Raw genomic sequence first — 19,288 nt, 5'->3', positions numbered from 1 at the left:
CTCCTGACCTCCAGTCATCTGCCTGCTTTGGCCTACCAAAGTGCTGGGATTATAGGCATAAGCCACTGCACCTGGCCCACATAGGATTATTCTAATTACATGTCATGGATTTCCTTTTAAGACCATGATTCCCAGGAATAAGTCTAAAGTCGCCTCTTCATTCCCCAGACCAATACATCATTTGGTGCCTATTAAATAATGAATGAATGAATGAATGAATGAATGAAGCAAATGACTAAATGAATCGTAACTGGTTTCTATCACTTGGAATACATATTCTGTGCATGGTGTTTCTGTCTATTTTCATCATTCAATTGCAAGCTTCCTTAGCAAAGATGCCAGTCACCTGCCAAAATCTGTTGTTTTCCCCTACTTGGTAAGAAAACTCCAAACTCCTGAATTTACTCAGAGCAACCATGTGCAGAGTTTAAGGACTGTATTTCCCAGCCTCCTTTAAAGGTGGATGTGGCCATTTGACTAAGTCTGACCTATGAGATTTAAGTACTACGCGGTACTCCAGGAAGTGTCCTTAAGAGGAAGAGGAGGGTCCTCCTGTCTTCCCTTCTTCCCACTGTCCGGATTATAGCAGGTGGCGCTCCAGCCACCATCTCAGGCTATGAGAACAAGGCCACGCCCTCGGGATGGAAATGTTACAACCTGGAAGGAATCCAAGTCCCTGGTGACTCTATGAAGCTGCTGTTGCAAGCACTGGGCAACGTATTCCTGGACTGCATTTATGTAAGAAGGTAAACTTTGGATGTTTAAGCCGTTTTAGTAGGGACTCTGCTAATCCCAAGGGATCCTAATCGTAAAACCTACTTTGGATTTTCTGGTTGTAACAACCAAATCCCCAGTGACTCACAGTGCTGCCCCTAACATGTAAGTCTGGACAGACAGACAACCTCCCCTGAATAATTAGTAGCTGGATACATTAATCACAAAGCCGATGCTTTCTGCAAGACTGCCTTTTGACTTTTATTACTTCATAAAATACTTTTCTCTAACAAAGCCTGCTCATTAACTCTCCTCTGACCAAAGGACTGCTGTGCCCCTTTCAGAACAATGCTCAGCGTCATGTCTGCCATTCTGCTTGGAGATGCCTCTCCCGTATTTACCCAACTCAGCCACTGCTTTTAGTTGGAAAATTTCACAAATACCAGTTCACACTTGCTTTTGATTCTAGGGCTCAAAAATGCCACAGTTCTTGGATGGAGAGTCATCATGACAGTGACTCAACCCAAACTCGAAAGCGAACTTCCACTGCCACAGGACTAAACTTGATGGGAATTTGGGGTGTTGGCCTGACATACCAACCCCAGGAACGTGACTCTTTACTTAAGCCTCATCACTAACATCACACATAAGATGCCAAAATAATTTCATTATGTTCCCAGCTATTTATGGCATAATCATGACATTTCAGAAAACGCCTGTCCTACATCTCAGTGCTTAATTTTGTTTTTAAATTGAAGCCACAAAAGACGTTTCACATGCAGGGCATTGTGGGAGCCTGTGGATCCCCATGTGACTTGTGGGTAGAAATCCATATAAGGTCTTCTTTGCTTCCTGAAAATCAGAAAACTCTGTCTCAACAAACCACTGAAGAACAATTCTGGCTCTAGTTCCCACATTCCATCTGGTTTTGTGTGTCCCTATCTGGTGGCCTCCCTCAACTCTGTCCCCATCAGCCACTCTGCCAGCTCCTCATGTCCAGACCATAAGAGCCTTCAGAGAAGAGATTCACCTGTTTCAGTCTCTATGATGTGTGCACAGTAGGAATTCAACTCACCTTTATTTAATTCAAGTTCTTTACTTTAAAAATAAGAATACTGCTAAGAGATTTACCTAATTATAAGATAGATATTATTATATGTAGAGGAATATAAAATTAATCAAAAGTTTAAGGAAATCTCTGAGATAGAAACTTCCAGAAACATCCCACCTCATTTTAGGAAAGAATACTACACATATTATACTCATTCTCCTGCACACACAAGGAAACACATTCATGAATTTCATTTAGTCTTTTTTTTCTTTTATACATTTTCCTTTGCCACCTCCCTTATGTTTCCATAATTCTTATCACCAGTCACGTGAAGGCTATTTGTAAGCTACAGTCAGATAAAAACAAGAGTAAGCCCTCCTTAGACCCCTTTCCTGGGAAGGGCAGCACATACTCAAGACATCAGGATAAGGGACCAGAGATGCTTGTTGGTTGACACTCAGTTCAGCCTTCCTCCTTGCAAGCTGATGAAGGAGGCTTTTATGCCTGAAAGACTTTTAAATACAAAAGGGGAACTCAAGAGAAAGGAACCTCATCCTGTAGAATGAATTGTATGTAGTTCATTATGTCCTTAAGCATAAATACCACAAACAAGCTACAGATAATTTACCAGCCAAGCCACACCACTGTGGCTCTGATATTAACTACCAATCCCTGGTATGAAGCCCTTAGACAGCCCCGGTTTTGCTCCTCCTTCTTCTCATCTGCTGCCCCTCCACTTCGTCCCGTGCAGGTTTACTTCCAGAGATTTTGGCTCCTTACAGGAGAGCTGGCAGAAGTCCTGCAGAAAATTCTTCATCTGTCTATGGCCATACCACCCTGAATCTCATCCGATCTTGGAAATCAAGCAGGGTCGGGCCTGGTTAGTACTTAGATGGGAGAAAATTCTCCATCTCCTGTCTATAAATTTGTTTGTAGTTTAGACTTTTCTTTAAAAATAACTCAGCTATTCAGCTATAGCATTTTCTGGGCTCTTAAGTCTTTTTTTCTTCTAGTTAAAGGCCGATACCCAACCATTTTGCTAAGCAAAGAAAGTCATGCACATCCTTACGCAGTCCAATGTGCCAGCATCCACTGTGAGAGACTGTCTAGGCTATTCATCCTCCTCTTTCTCTTTCTTGCAGTTGTTTCTCACGCTTCTCCCAAATGTTCCGCTTCCTTGGCAGAGAATGACCCCTTCTGAGATTGTTTGTAAGAATGGGTTTTGTGCTTCTTAGTGTTTCTGCTTTGTTTCCCTTTCCAGTTTTTTTTTGAACAAAAATTTCTTACTGCCCCTCTTTTGCTTGTGTTCTGGCTCTTTGTGAGCTGTGTGATGTGTTCTTAATCATGAAATCTCTAATCTACACCAGCAAGTAGGAACATCTTACATTCTGCGGATCCTGTTGTCTCGGTTCTCCTTTTCCCATGCCTTGCTGCCTTAGAGAGTCTTACACTGTTTTCTTCTCCAGGAAATAACCCTCATCAGATGGGCTCAAAGGGAGTTGTGAAAAGTGCACAGGGCGTTATGACCAGACCAAAAGGCAAGTAGAGATGCCTGGGTAGGTCTTTGCTGCTTTCCTTTGAATCACCAAACGTCAACATTTAAATTAGGAGTCCCGATTATTTCCTTTTCTTTTTGCTGCTGCAGCGACCCTTGCAAACGCAAGAGACATGACAGGTATGTTTCACTTCAGCTGCCCGCTAGACCCACAGACAGCCTTTCAAAATGCCTTCATTCTTTCAGGTAAAAGGTGTTACACTACTCCCCAACTTTTGGAGGAGAGAGATTTAATGGGTTGGCCAACAATCCTGGCTTGCCAGGAACTGAATGGATTCTCAGGAATTGGGATTTTTAGTTTTAAAACAAGACTGTCTTCTTTATACACAAGAGCAAAGATCTCTCTAGGATCTATTATTAGAAGTAAAACGTCCAGAATGAAGAAATGTATATATTTTGAATTTTACAATTTTTTTGTAATGTCCACTAGTATGTTTGTATTTCATATGCTTAACAGCTTGTGTAAGGTACTAATTTTCCACATCCTTACTGACCCTTTACACTGTAGATAGAAAATAGTGTATCATGTGTGATTTAAATGTGAATCTCCTCATTACTAGTAAGGTTGAGCATATTTTCATAGGTTTATCAGTCTGGGTTTCCTCTTCTATAAACTGCTATCCATATCTTCTTTACTCATATTTCTTATGACTTGTCTTCTGTTTACTGATTTGTTAATGTTACTAATCTGCGCATTAAACCTTTGATTGTGTGAGTTGAAAACAATGAATAAACAAATAAAATAAGTCAGCCCCGTGCAAACTAAGATAAGCTGATCACCCACCCTAGAGCTTCTTGATTGAATATTATGGCATTTCTGGTTCACCTTAACAATTATTCCCAGCTATAGAAGAAAGATAATCAATGTAAAAAATTAATCACGTTCAAAGGTAAAGATTCCCAAACACTGATTTCTCTAAGTACTGATAACTGGAATGCATAGAAAGGCAGTTTGGCAAACATTCTAGGTCTCCTTAAACACTTTTACTTGTTTTTCAAAATATTTACAGTTTGAAAAGTATTTTCCTGCTTTATTTATTACTATTTCTATATAGTACTATTTTATTTTCAAGCATTACTCCGATTTTAAGAGACAAATTTTGAGGCCACTTTATTGGCCAATGCAATGGAATACTTAAAAAAATATTGTCTGGGTTACGAGCATTGTGTTTTATACCAAAAATGTTACAAATCCATTGTGTAGAAAGATACCAACATGCATATATGTTGTTAGAAAAATACTAACATATAAACATACATATTATATTCAGGCATAGACACATTAATGATTATTCTACATGCACAAACTAGAAAGAAATAAATGTTGGCAGTGTTTATTTTCTGACAAGTGGGATGTCAGATTATGCTCTTTTTTTTAGCTATTTGTACTTCTAATCTTGTAAGTATGAATAAAAACAAAGGTTAATAAAAAAAGAAAAGGCTCTGGAATTCTGAATTTTATGAGGTTAGAAATTCCATATTCCCTGTTAAAATTTTTATAATTCCTTTTCATGTAATTATGCTTACCCTTTTACTTGGCTATGACTTTATTTTTGTGGAGAGTGTAAAAGGTATTTAATTTATTTCAACTAATCCCCTATGTTTGCCAATTAAGTTCTTCCAACCAATCCTCTATTACTGGTTATTTAACTTTTCTAATGAATCGCCTATTATCAGATACATAGCTATTTCATTCTCTCCTTGTCACAAAAAAAGGAAGCCCAAGAACTACACAATCACCCTAGTAATGTACCAATAATGGACTTATCTGGAAAAAAAAAGGAATATTGTAAAATTTTCATTTTTCACCAAATCACCATTCCAGCCACATCATTGTGTGGCCAACTCTCTTCATCAAATGGCTTTGGCCAAAATGTTTTCAGCCCTATCACCCAGAATCCCGACATTCGAGTTTCACATTCACTTTGGGGAGGACAATAGAGACCAGGATACAAGAGACAGAAGGAAAGAATAAGGAGCTATGCTGAGACGATTGTCACTGTAAAGCCATCTGAGTTTCCTGAGAACATCTGGAGGTGTGAAGGAATACCTCCATGACAGAAAGGTCTCCATGACCTCATTCTTCTCCTCTCTCCCTTCCCTCTCCCTTTGAACAGCCCAGAATAAACAGCCACCATTACGTCCTCTGACAGCTGCAAACTTAGAACACCTTCTCCTCACTTTCATGTTAAAGTTTCTATATTCCAAACATCCTTCTTCATACTGCAGTGTCTGTGCTATCAGTTATGAAGCTTCCAGCTGCCAGTTACACGGACTCAAACAGGCTCAAGAGATATGGAAACCGGTTATTTCACTTAAGAAAGTCCAGAGGTCAAGGAAGCTTCCCGGAGTTCCTTGATTCTATGAAACAGCAAAGCCACCAGGAACTTAGATTCCTCTGTCTTCCCACTCTTCAGCCTCCACGTATGACCTTTGTGTTCAGACAGCTGTTTGCATGGTAGGAAAGTGGCTGTTAAAACAGCAACCAAGAAAATGTACTTCCTTATTCACGCCCAAGCAAAGACGAAAAGAAAGCTGCTCTCCCAGCCATAAAATATAAGCCTTCCATCTAGTCTTATTTGACTAATTTAAGATACACCTTCCACCCAGAACCAAAAACAGTTGCCATGTGCTGATGGGCCTAGACTCAGAATAACTAAGCTTCACCTCCTACAGCTGGAAAGGAGGTATCTGAATAAAATAAGGGTTCTTTTAGGAAAGAAGACAAGGAAGGGCCTGCTGATTAGATAACCTGCAAGCCTAGTATACCCACGCTGCAATTCCCTCCTACAATCCCTTTATTCCATATTGCTTAAATTACCCAGCTAGCTGCTACCTCTCTACCTTGCTGGGTTTTGTCATTGAATTATAGCATGGTGGTAAAGGGTTCCAAAATTCCAAGGCCATGCTTCATCCCCCAGTTCTGCCACTTTCTTCCTTCGTAAAGAAGATTTATGGGCTTCAGGACATCATTTGATCTTTCTGTGCTTATCCCTAATCCCTACTTCATGGGGCTGTTATAGTAATTGCAAGAGAGAGTCCATGAAGTACCTGTCATACAGTAATGGCTTAGTAAATGCTAGTTTCTCTTATTAGTAAGTTGACAGAACCTTAAAAAGTGATGGATCCTTTCAGTGGTTCTGAAAGCATGGTCCCCACCATCAGTAAACATCAATATTACCTGCGAACCTACTAAAAATACAAATGATAAGGTCTCACAGCAGACCAACTGAATCAGAAACTCTGGACATGTGGGTCCAGCAATCTGGGCTTTAACAAGCCTTGCCAGTGATTCTGAGCCACACTCAAGTTTGAGAACCAAGGTTCTATATCAACTCACCTCCAGTCAAACTCACCAGTCACTATTCCAAGAAAATGCTTCAAAATCATTAACCAAGATACTTTTCTCTTGTTCTTCCCTCTCCCTAGAATGTTCCCACTTCTTCCCTATCATCCAAGTTTAACCCAAATGCTACCTCAAACCACGATCTCTTCTATCTGGGATGCTCTTCCCTAAATCTTCACAGGATTAGGTCCTTCTCATTTCCAAGGTCTCAGATCAAATGACATGCCTTCCCAGAGACCTTCCCAGACCACTGAGTCTAACACAGCCTGAGTCTTTCTCTGTCAAATCATTCTGTTTTATTCTTTCTTATTGCAGCACTTACCACTATCTACACTTGTTACCTTATTTACTATTGATTTCCTGCCTCCCACCCACTAACATAAAAATTGCAAAGGCTTATTCACCACTATGTAGATCCTTAGTACCTAGAATAGTGCCTGGAAAATGGCAGACACCCAATAAATATTTGATGCATGAAGAAATAGATGAAAGGACAGTGAACTTTTTGTAACACCAGCATAAAGGCCAACTGAGCTATATCATGCCCCTCACATGATACAAATCATCATGTTATGATTCTAACAAGTAGACTCAGTCTTTATTTAGATGTTATAGAATGACAGCTCCAAGTGGTATAGAAGGCAAGAGGTCCCAGTTCTTCCCCCACCCCATTAGCAGGTAGAAAGCCAGCCCCACAATTGTGTTCACTCTTATTTGTAAACTATTCAAGCCTTTCCCCATGGTCTTAGTGGTTTGTTTCATTGCCCTGACAACTCAAAGTTCTTCTGCCTCCACGTTGAGCCCTATTTCCTATCTTCCTGATGTTTCTGGAGATGGAGATCAGTTTTTCAATTTTTACCTCTTGATAATTCCTTATGAATGTAATGTAAGTAATGAAGTCAATCCTCAGCTTTCTCTTTTCAAGGACAGTAACTCCAACTCTCTTCAACGCTCTTCCTAGGACACATTTTACAATGCTGACATTTTTCTGCAAAGACCTGGCCAGATAGTTTTCATTATTTATAAAATAAAGAAATTCAAACTGGGAGCAAGGATAAGAAAGATTCAGAACATTTCTTTCTCTTTAAATTAGAGGTGCTTGTGAGCTCTGCTGCAGTGACAAGAGGTGAAAATATTCCCACCTAGGTGCAACTCCCCACTCAGCCACTTTTAAGCTTTATGCATGGAACAAGTTGTTTAAGTCTTTTTGATCCTCACTTTGATCCCTCAAAAATGGGAGTTCTTACTCCTCAAGATTTTTGCAGCTATCACATGAGAAAATATATATGAAGATGGGTAAAATGTAAAGTGCTTTCTAAGCATAAATCATTATTTAAAAGAAGAGTGCTTTTCATTGCTCTTTAAAAAGCCAATGGATGCAAAGTTCATTATTAATTGACTCTATTTTTTACAAAGAAAGAAAAGGTACCAGCTCTGAGAACACTAACTTATCCCCATTAGCTCTTTCCAGGTTCCACTTATGATAAAAGCAGTGCCCATGCTTACCATCTCCTTTAGTTCATCGTCAAGACACTGCATACTATTTGCTGACCTTCACTGGAAAGTGGCTGCATCTGACTTCCTGGGAAGAGTTCTCTCACAAATCAAGGGGAATGAAGACTCTTAGCTGCAAACAGCAGACTCTTCTGTTAATAAAAGAGGTTCTTCTTCATGGTAAGTGTAGTGGCCATAAGAACGCACTAACAACAGGGAGCACAATTGACCAAGAACCCCAGCCCCAAAGGCTGGGCTCTGAAATCCATCACCTCTTTATGCTGAGGCCTGAGGCTCATCCCAGCCAACAACTGAGCTCCACTAGGATCCCCAGGCCTCCCCATTCTTGAAAGATCCAGGTATGCAGAAGGCTCTATTATTTGACTTTGGTTCAGGGTTGTGACCTTGTGCCAAACCTTCTCAGACTGAAGACTCTTGCACCCAACTTCCCTACCTGTCCCCATTTAGGTTATTCCTTCATCAAGGGCTGACAGCCCTCCTCAGCACCTGTCCCTTTTTCTCTCATAAGTATTCCCCCTAACAAAATCCTTGGCATCTCTTACAGGTTATCCAGATAACCCTGTAAACAAAGCAAAGAAGAAAACACCCACTTTTTGAAGAACTTTTACATCAACAATTACATCTAACTCTTATGAATATACAATATTCATAATATACAAAGTCCTGTTTAGATGAGGAAATCAGTTAAGTAACTTAGCCAAGATTAATTACCTCGGTATTTTAGTAACTTCTCCATTTCATTGTCTTACGTGTTCAGTCTTCAGGGGAAAATAAAAAAATAAAACTTTGAATTCTCTCTTTTTATTATTTTTCTGTTATGAACAACAATAATAATACTTATAATTTATTAAGCAGGTGCTGTGTAAGTGCTTTGCATATATTCAATTTTTAGTTTAACCCTCACAGTAACTCAGAGAAGTAGGTATTATCCCTTTTTCACACATAAGGAAGCAGCTTTAAGAAGTTAAGTAATGTGTCCAAGGTCACCCAACTACTAACTAAAGGAGCCAGGACCAGCACTCTGACTCCTAATCTAGTGCAATTGACATTAAAAATAACTCAGCTGGGGCACAGTGGCTCACGCCTGTAATCCCAGCACTTTGGGATGCAAAGGCGGGTAGATCACCTGAAGTCAGGAGTTCAAGACCAGCCTAGCTAACATGGTGAAACACATCTCTACTAAAAAATAATAATAATACAAAAATTAGCTGGGCCTGGTGGCAGGTGCCCGTAGTCCCATCCACTTGGGAGGCTGAGGCAGGAGAATCGCTTGAACCTGAGAGGCAGTGGTTGCAGCATTACAGTGAGCTGAGATCACACCACTGCACTCCAACATGGGCTACAGAGCAAGACTCCATCTAAAAATAATAATAACTCAAATATGCAGAGCACTTTACTAAGTACTTCTACATCCATTAGGAAGTGGGATGGGTGCCCACCAGTAATCCCCCTTACTCTTACTTGGAATAGACTAGGAGCACTAGGGAAAGGAGAGAGACTTATAGGAGCAGACAAGGCATAGGCAAAGATGAGGATGACTCATCTCCTATCAACTGCTTTAACTCAGGCTGCAGAAAGTCTGCCTGTGGCCATCTACACTCCAGTGACTCTTATTTTAAAGAAAGCATGAAAAATATGTTTTTATTTAAGAGATTTCCTACAAATACTTTTCCAAATAATTCTTTTAAAATGATTAGGAAATAAAATTCAGCTCCCTACCACCTGCCAGTCATTCAATGGGGAAGAAAGCATTTGTCACCTAAGGTTCTCTCTGAGCCATTTCTTGGCCACCTCCACAGCTTCCTGTCCCCTGATGCTCTGTTTTTCTTTCTGCTCCAAACCAGCAGCATCCGTGTTGTGCTGACATGCTTTGGTCATGCAGTTCACTATCTGGTTCACCCTTCTCCCACTCCTCTGGCTAACTCTTCCTCATTCCTCAAGAGGAAGAACTCAGCTCAGCCACCATATACTTTGGGAAGTCTTGCTCAGCATCCAAACTGAAAACACCCAGAAGACACCCTTCTTCTTGCTCCCCACAATCCCAACATTTACCTTACGGTGTTGAGTTAATCTCACACTAGAGACAAACAGAATCATCTCCTTAAAACACCAACCATACCACACCACTCTGCCCCACAGGATGTTTCAAGAAGCATCTTCTGGCAGGTAAGAGAAGAGCCAGGCTCTATGATGTGGCATTCAAGGCCCTAAGTGGCCTGGTCCTTGCCCCTCTCTCCAAACTCTCACTTTTGCCCTTGCTTACTGTCATACCACTGTCCACGTTTGGATTCATTCACATGCCAAACCGTTTCACACCCAAAGATATATTTATCTTCTCAGCTCTTAGCAGAGTCATTCCTTTTAAATCTCCAGTCTTTGCCTGAATGCTGCCTTCTTAGAGATGCTCTCTAGTACCACCACTAGAACTATCATTATTCCCTCCTACTGTTCTCTAATCCTGTTATTTTACTTATTTTTTAATTTTTATTTTTTTTAGAATAGGTTTCACTATGTTGCCCAGAGTTCAAACTCCTGGGCTCAAGCAATTCTCCCTTCTCAGCTTCCCAAGTAGATGGGATGACCGAATCACCACCTTAAAACACCAACCATACCACACCACTCTGCCCCACACCCAACTCCTAGTCCTTTCCTTCATTATGGTTTTGGAATTTTATAATTGATATACCTGTTTGTTATTTAAATCTTTAATTTTGTAGGAAGCATGTTCTTAAGTCCTTGTGCTACTAGAGAGCAAGGATTCAGGCTTATTAAATTGGACCCCTCTAGGGCGCTTGGTGTACTAAGGTGCCCTCAAATGTGCTGAATAAATGAATGAAGAAGCAAAGTTGAGGAAAGACATTCAAAGAGAGGGAGTTACAGAATGGCAGAGATTTGCAGAAATTAAATATTACTGTTAGTTTCCATAATGACCTATGTTGAAGGAACTCTGAGTGTGTTATAAATATTAATTTGAGCTCTAGTCACAGGAAGAACTCATTATCTCTGACTTGTAAGCAAAGAAAGTTAAGCCAAGTGTAGTGACTTTTCCAAAAGCAATATAATGAGCTAAATAGGGATCTTGGTCCTGACTCTGAGTAGATGTATTTTATACCCTGTCTCGTTCCCAGAGGATTTGAGGTGGCTTTGAAAGACACAGACAGTTACACAATTCAGAATGTCCACAAAAACAAAACAAGCCAGTTGCTCAGGAGAAGCACAACTATTCCTGGTACAAGGTCTGAAAGAAATCTCTCCCCTGGGTCCTCACAAAGGGTAGCAAACCACATCCTCAATCATCCTCCTGGACATGCAGCAGCAGGGCTCACAGAGTTGTTTGCTAGCGTTCCGCAGTGTGGGCTGATGGCGCTAAGCCAAGGCTCAGATCCGTGGAGTAATTCTCCAAGGAGCCAAATCAAGACAGTCCAGGTGTGCAGTTCTCTGATGGTCTGTCTTAATCCAAAAAGAACATCTGGAGATTCTGGAGGAAGCATTTAACAGCACACTCTTCAAGCTGGGCTGTGTGAATTTTATTTCTCACACTAAAACCTCTAATAAGCATTCAGTAATGGTGAATTGAAAGGGACAAGCATCCGGAACACAGTCGATGTTGCGGGACTATAGAGAGTTCCATATGATGTATTTGTCAGATGATCTGAAAAAGGCGATATTAGCTAGTGTGCAGGTTGGGCTGCTATAACGAAGAGAACCCAAAATACAGTGGCCTAGATATAACTAAAGCTTATTTCTCATGTAACAGGTCAAGTGTAGGAGGGTCACCAAAGGCAAGTGGACAGCTCTACTCCACAAAGTCATGTAAGGATCCAGGTTGGCAGTGTGCCTCTGCCATCCCCAACATGCAGCTTCTTCTGAACCCAAGGAAGCTTCTCTGGTTGTCACCATTTTAGAGCCAATGGAAATAAATACAGAGAATGAAAGGCCAATAGCTTCCTTATAAAAATGTGATCTTAAAGTTGCACACATCAATTCTGTTCGCATCCCATTGATCAAAATTTAGTGACACGGCCAGACCTAGCTGCAAGGAAGACTGAGAAATGAAATCTCTCACCTGGGTAGCCTCATATCCACCTATAACTTAAGGGTGTTATAATACTGCCAGGAAAAAATGGTAAGAGTAGATAAGGGAGACCATAAGAATCTGTCATAACGAATTGACATCTACTTAAAGAAAATTATCCCCGGAGAAAAGGCCAACCCACCCCTCACCAAGGGAAGTAAAGACAGACACCTATTACAGGTTCAAGTTTGCTACATTCATGTATTATCACCAGTGCACAGACAATGAAGAATCAAGACCCCAAAGTTCTGTCATATGCATGGCTATGCTCATTTTAGTGGGGAAAAATTCTACAGTTGTTTTCAAATGCCAACAGTGATCGTAAAAGAATCAATAGTGCCCCCCCATATAATACCAGATATTAAGAAATGCCAATTCCCTGTGAAGACTCCAGATAGTTGCAAAATGTATGAAGGTAAATTAATCAGGTAACAGACGAATAGGATTCTTAACTCTAGACCGTGTAAATGCCGAAGGGCTTTTACCAAAATTCAAGAAACGTATCTAGGAATAGTTGATCTTAGGCCCTTCTTTCTGGCTGCCATTAGAAAACAGCATTGGTTTGTCTGCTGAGGCATTCTTAGTTTGAAACAAAAATCATGAGGTCAGCACATTTTTCTCTATCAAGTCGGGTAGAGCATATACGCCCATCTTATCTGAATGGGATTTTGGATTACTATCATACACGTTCATAAAAATGGGGCATCAGGATACCTCACTTACACTATGGAAAATCATCTCTTCCCTCAGGGGACTGCTACTATCTCTGCTGACTTCCATGGTAATATTAAGGTTTAGATTCTATATGAGCATTAGTCTACATGGGATGTAGATTTTCTTCCAAAAACAATTTATGTCTGTGTACTGAAATTTATGAAAAAGTCAATAAAAGCTATGACTCTTAGTTTGCTCTAACTCTCTCTACAAGGTGGTAAAGAATGTAATGGCCAACAGTGTTTAAAGCTGGCATACTCCTCAGGTAATAGATTTGGTCTAAGAAATTCATATGTGTACTTTGTCAGAAGCAAACTGACACTTATTCTAGACATCAGGTTGGCAAATATACAGGTGTATAATTTGGGAAAAGTAGGGAGTCCATATTAAATATGGAGTGGACTACATACCATCATAGACACGTGCTTTGAAGACTTGAATGAACAGTCAATGGCAACCCCGAGTAATTTTCCTCAAACATCCATCAGTGCCCTTCCAGCTGTGGTCATCCCAAATGGGATGTCTTCATATATACAAATATGTGTGCATATGCATGTGTATGTCTGTGTAAGGAATGATGTATCCAACAGAGCTAGGTTCTATTCAGGCACAATTTGTTAAGGGGAGACAGAAAAGAGAAATATCTATTGAGTATCCCTATGCACCAGATAAATACTATGTCATTTATCTTTGTTTTGTTTTGGTGTTTGGGAAGGGGTTGTTTTTGGTTTTGGTTTTTTTTTTTTTCTTTTTTATGTTCCATCAATACCTAGTTTATTGAGAGTTCTTAGCATGAAGGGGTGTTGAAGTTTACTGAAGGCCTTTTCTGCATCTATTGAGATAATTATGTGGTTCTTGCCATTGGTTCTGTTTACGTAAAGGATTACGTTTATTGATTTGCATATGTTGAACCGGCCTTGCATCCCAGGGATAAAGCTGACTTGATCAAGATGGATAAGCTTTTTCATGTGCTGACGGATTCAGTTTGCCAGTATTTTATTGAGGATTTTCACATTGATGTTCATCAGGGATATTTGCCTGAAATTTTCTTTTTTTGTTGTGTCTCTGCCAGGTTTTGGTATCAGGATGATGCTGGCCTCATAAAATGAGTTAGGGAGGAGTATCTCTTTTTCTATTGTTTGGAATAGTTTCAGAAGCAACGGTACCAGCTCCTTTTTGTACCTCTGGTAGAATTCGACTGTGAATCCATCCAGTCCTGGGTTTTTTTTTGTTGGTAGGCTATGGGATTGTGATCACTCTACTAGAGATAAGAAACCTGAATCATAGCAATAGGAAATGACCTGCCCGAGGTCACATAGTTAACAGAGGAACTGAGATTCAACTCCGTCTGAACAACACATGCTCTTTCAAAAAACACTGCTCTGCAATTCTGCTTACTCCCAACTGTGGGCACCACAGTTTTGACTGTAAATGGTGCTTGTATCTACCTAATTCAGGTAGTGGTACCTGAAGGGGCTTTAATTCTACGAGGACTTTGCTAGAATATAGCCTTCATAGCAAGAGAGATTCTGTTTTATTTGCTGCTATGAGACAAAAGCTAAAGTGGTGCATGCACTCTCCAAAAGGTTTGTTTTCCAATGAATAAAGGAATGAATGAACACGGTTACTTCTTTATAACAAGAAGGCTATGCTATTTTCAGAGAATTTTCGGTGTCTCTATAATTTTTTAGATATCAGCCTGGATTTCTTTAATATGCAAAGCCTTTCGGCAATGTTTCACAAAAATCTATAACTGTGCTTTTTATTATTATTCTTATTCCTGCTAAACTGTCCTTTATTGAGCATCTACTATGTTCCCAGTATTGATCTATGTACTTACTTGCACTATCTCATTTAGTATCACAATAACTTTATAAAGGAGGTACTTATTTTATTCATGAGAAAGCTCTGGTTTTGAACAATTCAGTAATTTGACCTGATGTTTCACAGAACTTGGCCCAAAATCGCCTAATTCCAAAAACCAGTGGTAGACCCAGTAAATCTGACATCTGAAACAGATCATTTTATAAAACTTTGCCTCTATACAACAAAATTATTTCTAATAATTACCATTAAATAATCATTTATTTATTCTTTAGCTTTAAAACAACAATTCAAAAGAAGGATAAATTTCCATTTTAAGCATAGTATTCAAAATAGAATATCTCAGATATGCACCAAAACTTGTACTTAACACACAAAAATATTACACCTCACAGTGCACACTCTGTCTTACTGTTTCAAATTTCCAGCACAAATACAGCCTCCAAATGATCGTGCAGACTACCTGAATTGATGTAGCTTAGATTTTGCTTCTTTTTCCTCCTAATGACTTTGCTGTCATTATTTATTTCCAACCTTCTGCTTAAACATCAAAATAGGTAGCACTGCAGGTGTTAGAGACATAAAGCCATCTGAAACAACTAAGAAAGATTCCAAAACATTATGAACTTACCCTCAAAACCAATGCATGTAGCTGAGTCCTTGTGCCCTGAGCACCAACTGTATAACTAGGAGTTCTCTGAATTAATATTCATGTAGAAGACAATGTACATTAAAGGCTAAGATATAAAACTGTGATAATATGAAGCTTATATATTATTAACAGTCATCACAGTAATTGTTTAAAACTTAGAATCAGAAAAGATTTTCCCATGGAGCATATTATCATTGGCACTATTGAGATTTGCGAGTGCATGATGATGATGAAAAGCAGGCTGACTTTTAGTCTGTTTATTATTGTTTTTAAATCCTCTACAGACCATGCACCTCATCCTCACAGGCACCTCACAATGATCCCTCCATCAGCATCGCCCCTGCCCTTGATAAATCAAGGGATGCTCTCAGTCTTCCTGTCCTGTTTGCTTTCACTATCTGTTGTTTGAGCTCCTTTCTATGAGTCCTTAAATATGTGCAAATCCCAAAATGGTAGGAAAACTAATTTCTCTATGACATTAAGCCCTATAAAGATCTTCCTGCTTTTAGAAAAAAAAAAATAACGGCTGGCCTCAGCCATCCTGAAGACCCACTACTAAAAAAACCTGCCCTATTGTAGCAGCTAGAGTGAAAAATTGTCTGTTCTGCTGCCTAGTTGTTCCATGGCCTTTTAACTGTGAGTTACAAGCATAAATAGAATAACCTGGAAAAGCAGAGAAATCATTATATTCACTGTGTATATAATGTAAAATAAAAATCATCATTCATGCCCTTTGCTAATGACTAAATAGCACCCTAGAATCCATCTGAAAATATAGCTTAACATAAAATAGTAAATGGACCACTGATTGAAGCTACGATGCAAAAAGTAGGAATAAAAAGGGATTTAGACTGATTCAGATTAGTCAGGAGGATTTTGTAGGGAAAAAATAATTTTGCTTTAATTATTTTTGTATATTATATGGTGTCATATATCCACATCACACATGTTAGGGGAAATTCCTAGTGTTTATATGGTCTCAAGCAGTATCTCATAAATGAATGAATTTGTAAAATAAATATTATTTACATGGAGTCAGAATATTTTGTCATCTGTAACTCTTCCTCCTAATGTGACTCACCTAAATTGCAGCCCAATTATAATATTAGTCTTTAGGGAAATTTAATCTCTTGGCAATCTTCTTTATTAATCCCCAGAGTAAATTGAGATTAGTTAATAGATCATTAACTTGCCTATTTGGAAGATGGCCATATTGAAACATGGTGATGGGGAGTCATGCCTTTGAGTGCCTCAGAGTGGGTGACAAAAATGGACGTTAGGGTGGATCCCTGAGACTTGCTGTCACCAACTAGGAAGGGAGCTCAGGGAAGAGTCAGGAATCTCAGGTGTGAAAAGTACCTCCAAGCCCATCCAATACTATGTCCCCACCACAGCCTTCAGCCTCCATCAACAACAACTCCGAGAACAGTGAGCTTACTGCCTCCTGAGTTGGATCATCCTACTTTGGGACATCTGTAAATAGTTTTCCTTAATTCTTCCTTATGTCAAGCTGAAGTCTGTTGCTTTACATCTTCTACTCATTGTCCCAAAAATAAACAGAACGCATCTAGTCTTTCTTCCACCTGACCTATCTACAAAAATATGAGGGCAGTTGATGAACCCATTTCTTTCCTGTTCCTTGGGTGATATAGTCTCACATCTACTCACCACCCTAGCCACTAGCCTTTTCATAACTTGCCCATCAGGAGGGAAACTTTAGTAGTTAAAGGCGTATCTCCTGTAAAACTGGACATCAGATGTCAGAGACGCTCTGCTCTAGATCTTCCCAGCCATGCCAACTTGCAAATCATTTTCTAGCAACCAGTGTAATCTTGTGTAAGGTACACTGTTTTAGACAATGCCCTGCAGAGCATAAAATAGAAAGTGGCTCTTCAACCAGGGAAGAAGGAAGCTCTGGTCAGAGGCCACCACCTTACTAAAGAGAAGAGAAAGATATTTTTCTCTCAAAAGCATTTTGTATGTCTATTTATTTATTTATGTATTCATTTTATATATTTTTTATTGTATTTTAGGTTTTGGGGTACATGTGAAGAACATGAAAAATTGTTGCATAGGTACACATGTGGCAGTGTGATTTGCTGCCTTATATCTGGCATTTCTCCCCATGCTATCTCTCCCCACCTCCCCACCTCCCATTCTTCTCAGCACCACATCACACCTACTCTAAAATTGACCACATAATTGGAAGTAAATCACTCCTCAGCAAATGCAAAAGAACGGAAATCATAACAAACAGTCTCTCAGACCATAGTGCAATCAAGTTAGAACTCAGAATTCAGAAACTAACTCAGAACCGCACAGTTTCAAGGAAACTGAACAATTGGCTCTTGAATGTTGACTGGATAAAAAATGAAATGAAGGCAGAAATAAAGTTGTTCTTCGAAACCAACGAGAATGAAGACACAACATACCAGAATCTCTATTTATAATACATAAATAATCCAAGTGATGTGCATAAAAATGAAAATGAAAAAAAACACCCTGAATTTCATCAGCGACCAAAATATTTTTTTCATTTTTCTGTTTTTCCCATCAATTACTGCCCACATGTGTAAATATATTTACATTTTATAATCATAATAAATGTAACTTTGGATTCAGCTTGTTAAATCTAATATAAGTTTTATCCATCTTGTTTCATGGTGTTTACTGTAAGAATCATAATGGATATACAACGTCTCAGAAAAGATAGATAATAATTTACTTCATTATCTGTTATAAGGCTTTTAAAGTCATTTCCAAAGTGTTCCTATCATAAACAGCAGTGCTACAAACTTCCTAATGCTTATAGCTTTTTTATTTTCAGAATCGAATCATTTTCTTGAAAGAAAGAAACACTGTCCTCATTTTACTGATTACTAATCAAAAAGGATAAGCATTTTTATGGCTCAAAAATATACTGAAAATGAAAGTTAGTTTTTAAATGGACCTGTTAGCCCTATGAGGTCAAAGGATAAGCATTTTTATGGCTCAAAAATCTACTGAAAATGAAAATTAGTTTTTAAATGGACCTGTTAGCCCTATGAGGTCAGAATCTCTATTATTTACCGGGGTTCTACCACACTCAGACTCTGTACTGAGGGAACTGAAAGTTCAATTCAACACTCAGTGAAAATTAAGAGGAAAGTGTTGCTTTCCTTATGTGGGAGGGGAGAGATAACAGGGTTTATAGAAATAATTTGTCTGAGATCACCTAGCTAGAAACATTAAGAGATAGTATCATCAATGTATGGGTTGAGGATTTGAACTCAAGTCTTTATTTTTTCTTTTTAGAGACAGGGTCTCACTCTGTCACCCAGGCTGGAGTGCAGTGGCATGATCATAGCTCACTGCAGCCTTGAACTTCTGGTCTCAAGTGATTCTCCCACCTCAGCCTCCCAAGTAGATGAGACTCCAGGTGTGCACCACACGCCAGGCTAATTTTTTAAATTTTTGTAGAGATGAGTTCTCGCTATGCTGCCCAGGCTGATCTCAAACTCCTGGGCTCAAGTGATTCTCCCACCTTAGCCTCCCAAAGGGCTGGGGTTACAGGCATGAGCCACCAGGCTAAACCTGAACCCAAGTCTTTCTAGCTTTAAAACCTACGCTGTTAACCACTGTCCTAAACTGTCTTCCCGGGTGAACTGCCAATCATCAGAAAATCCAGGAATGATAGAAATAACTCTCAGTTCTGCAGGTGGAGAGGGAATAGCAGGGCAAATATCTTGTACCTCACAGGAGTCAATAAAAAGTGATTAAACTGAAGAGAGTGGGAGTTCTGGCTCTTTGGACCTCTTTGGTCCCTTTCAACCTGAAGCTTCTCTAGCCCTTGTTTCTTATAT

Source organism: Aotus nancymaae, unplaced genomic scaffold (genome assembly GCF_030222135.1).
Source record: "Aotus nancymaae isolate 86718 unplaced genomic scaffold, 86718_ANA_hifiasm-v0.15.2.pri h1tg000003l, whole genome shotgun sequence".
Taxonomy (NCBI): Eukaryota; Metazoa; Chordata; class Mammalia; order Primates; family Aotidae; genus Aotus; species Aotus nancymaae.
The sequence above is the reverse complement of the archived record's forward strand: the minus strand, read 5'-3'. Positions refer to the sequence as shown.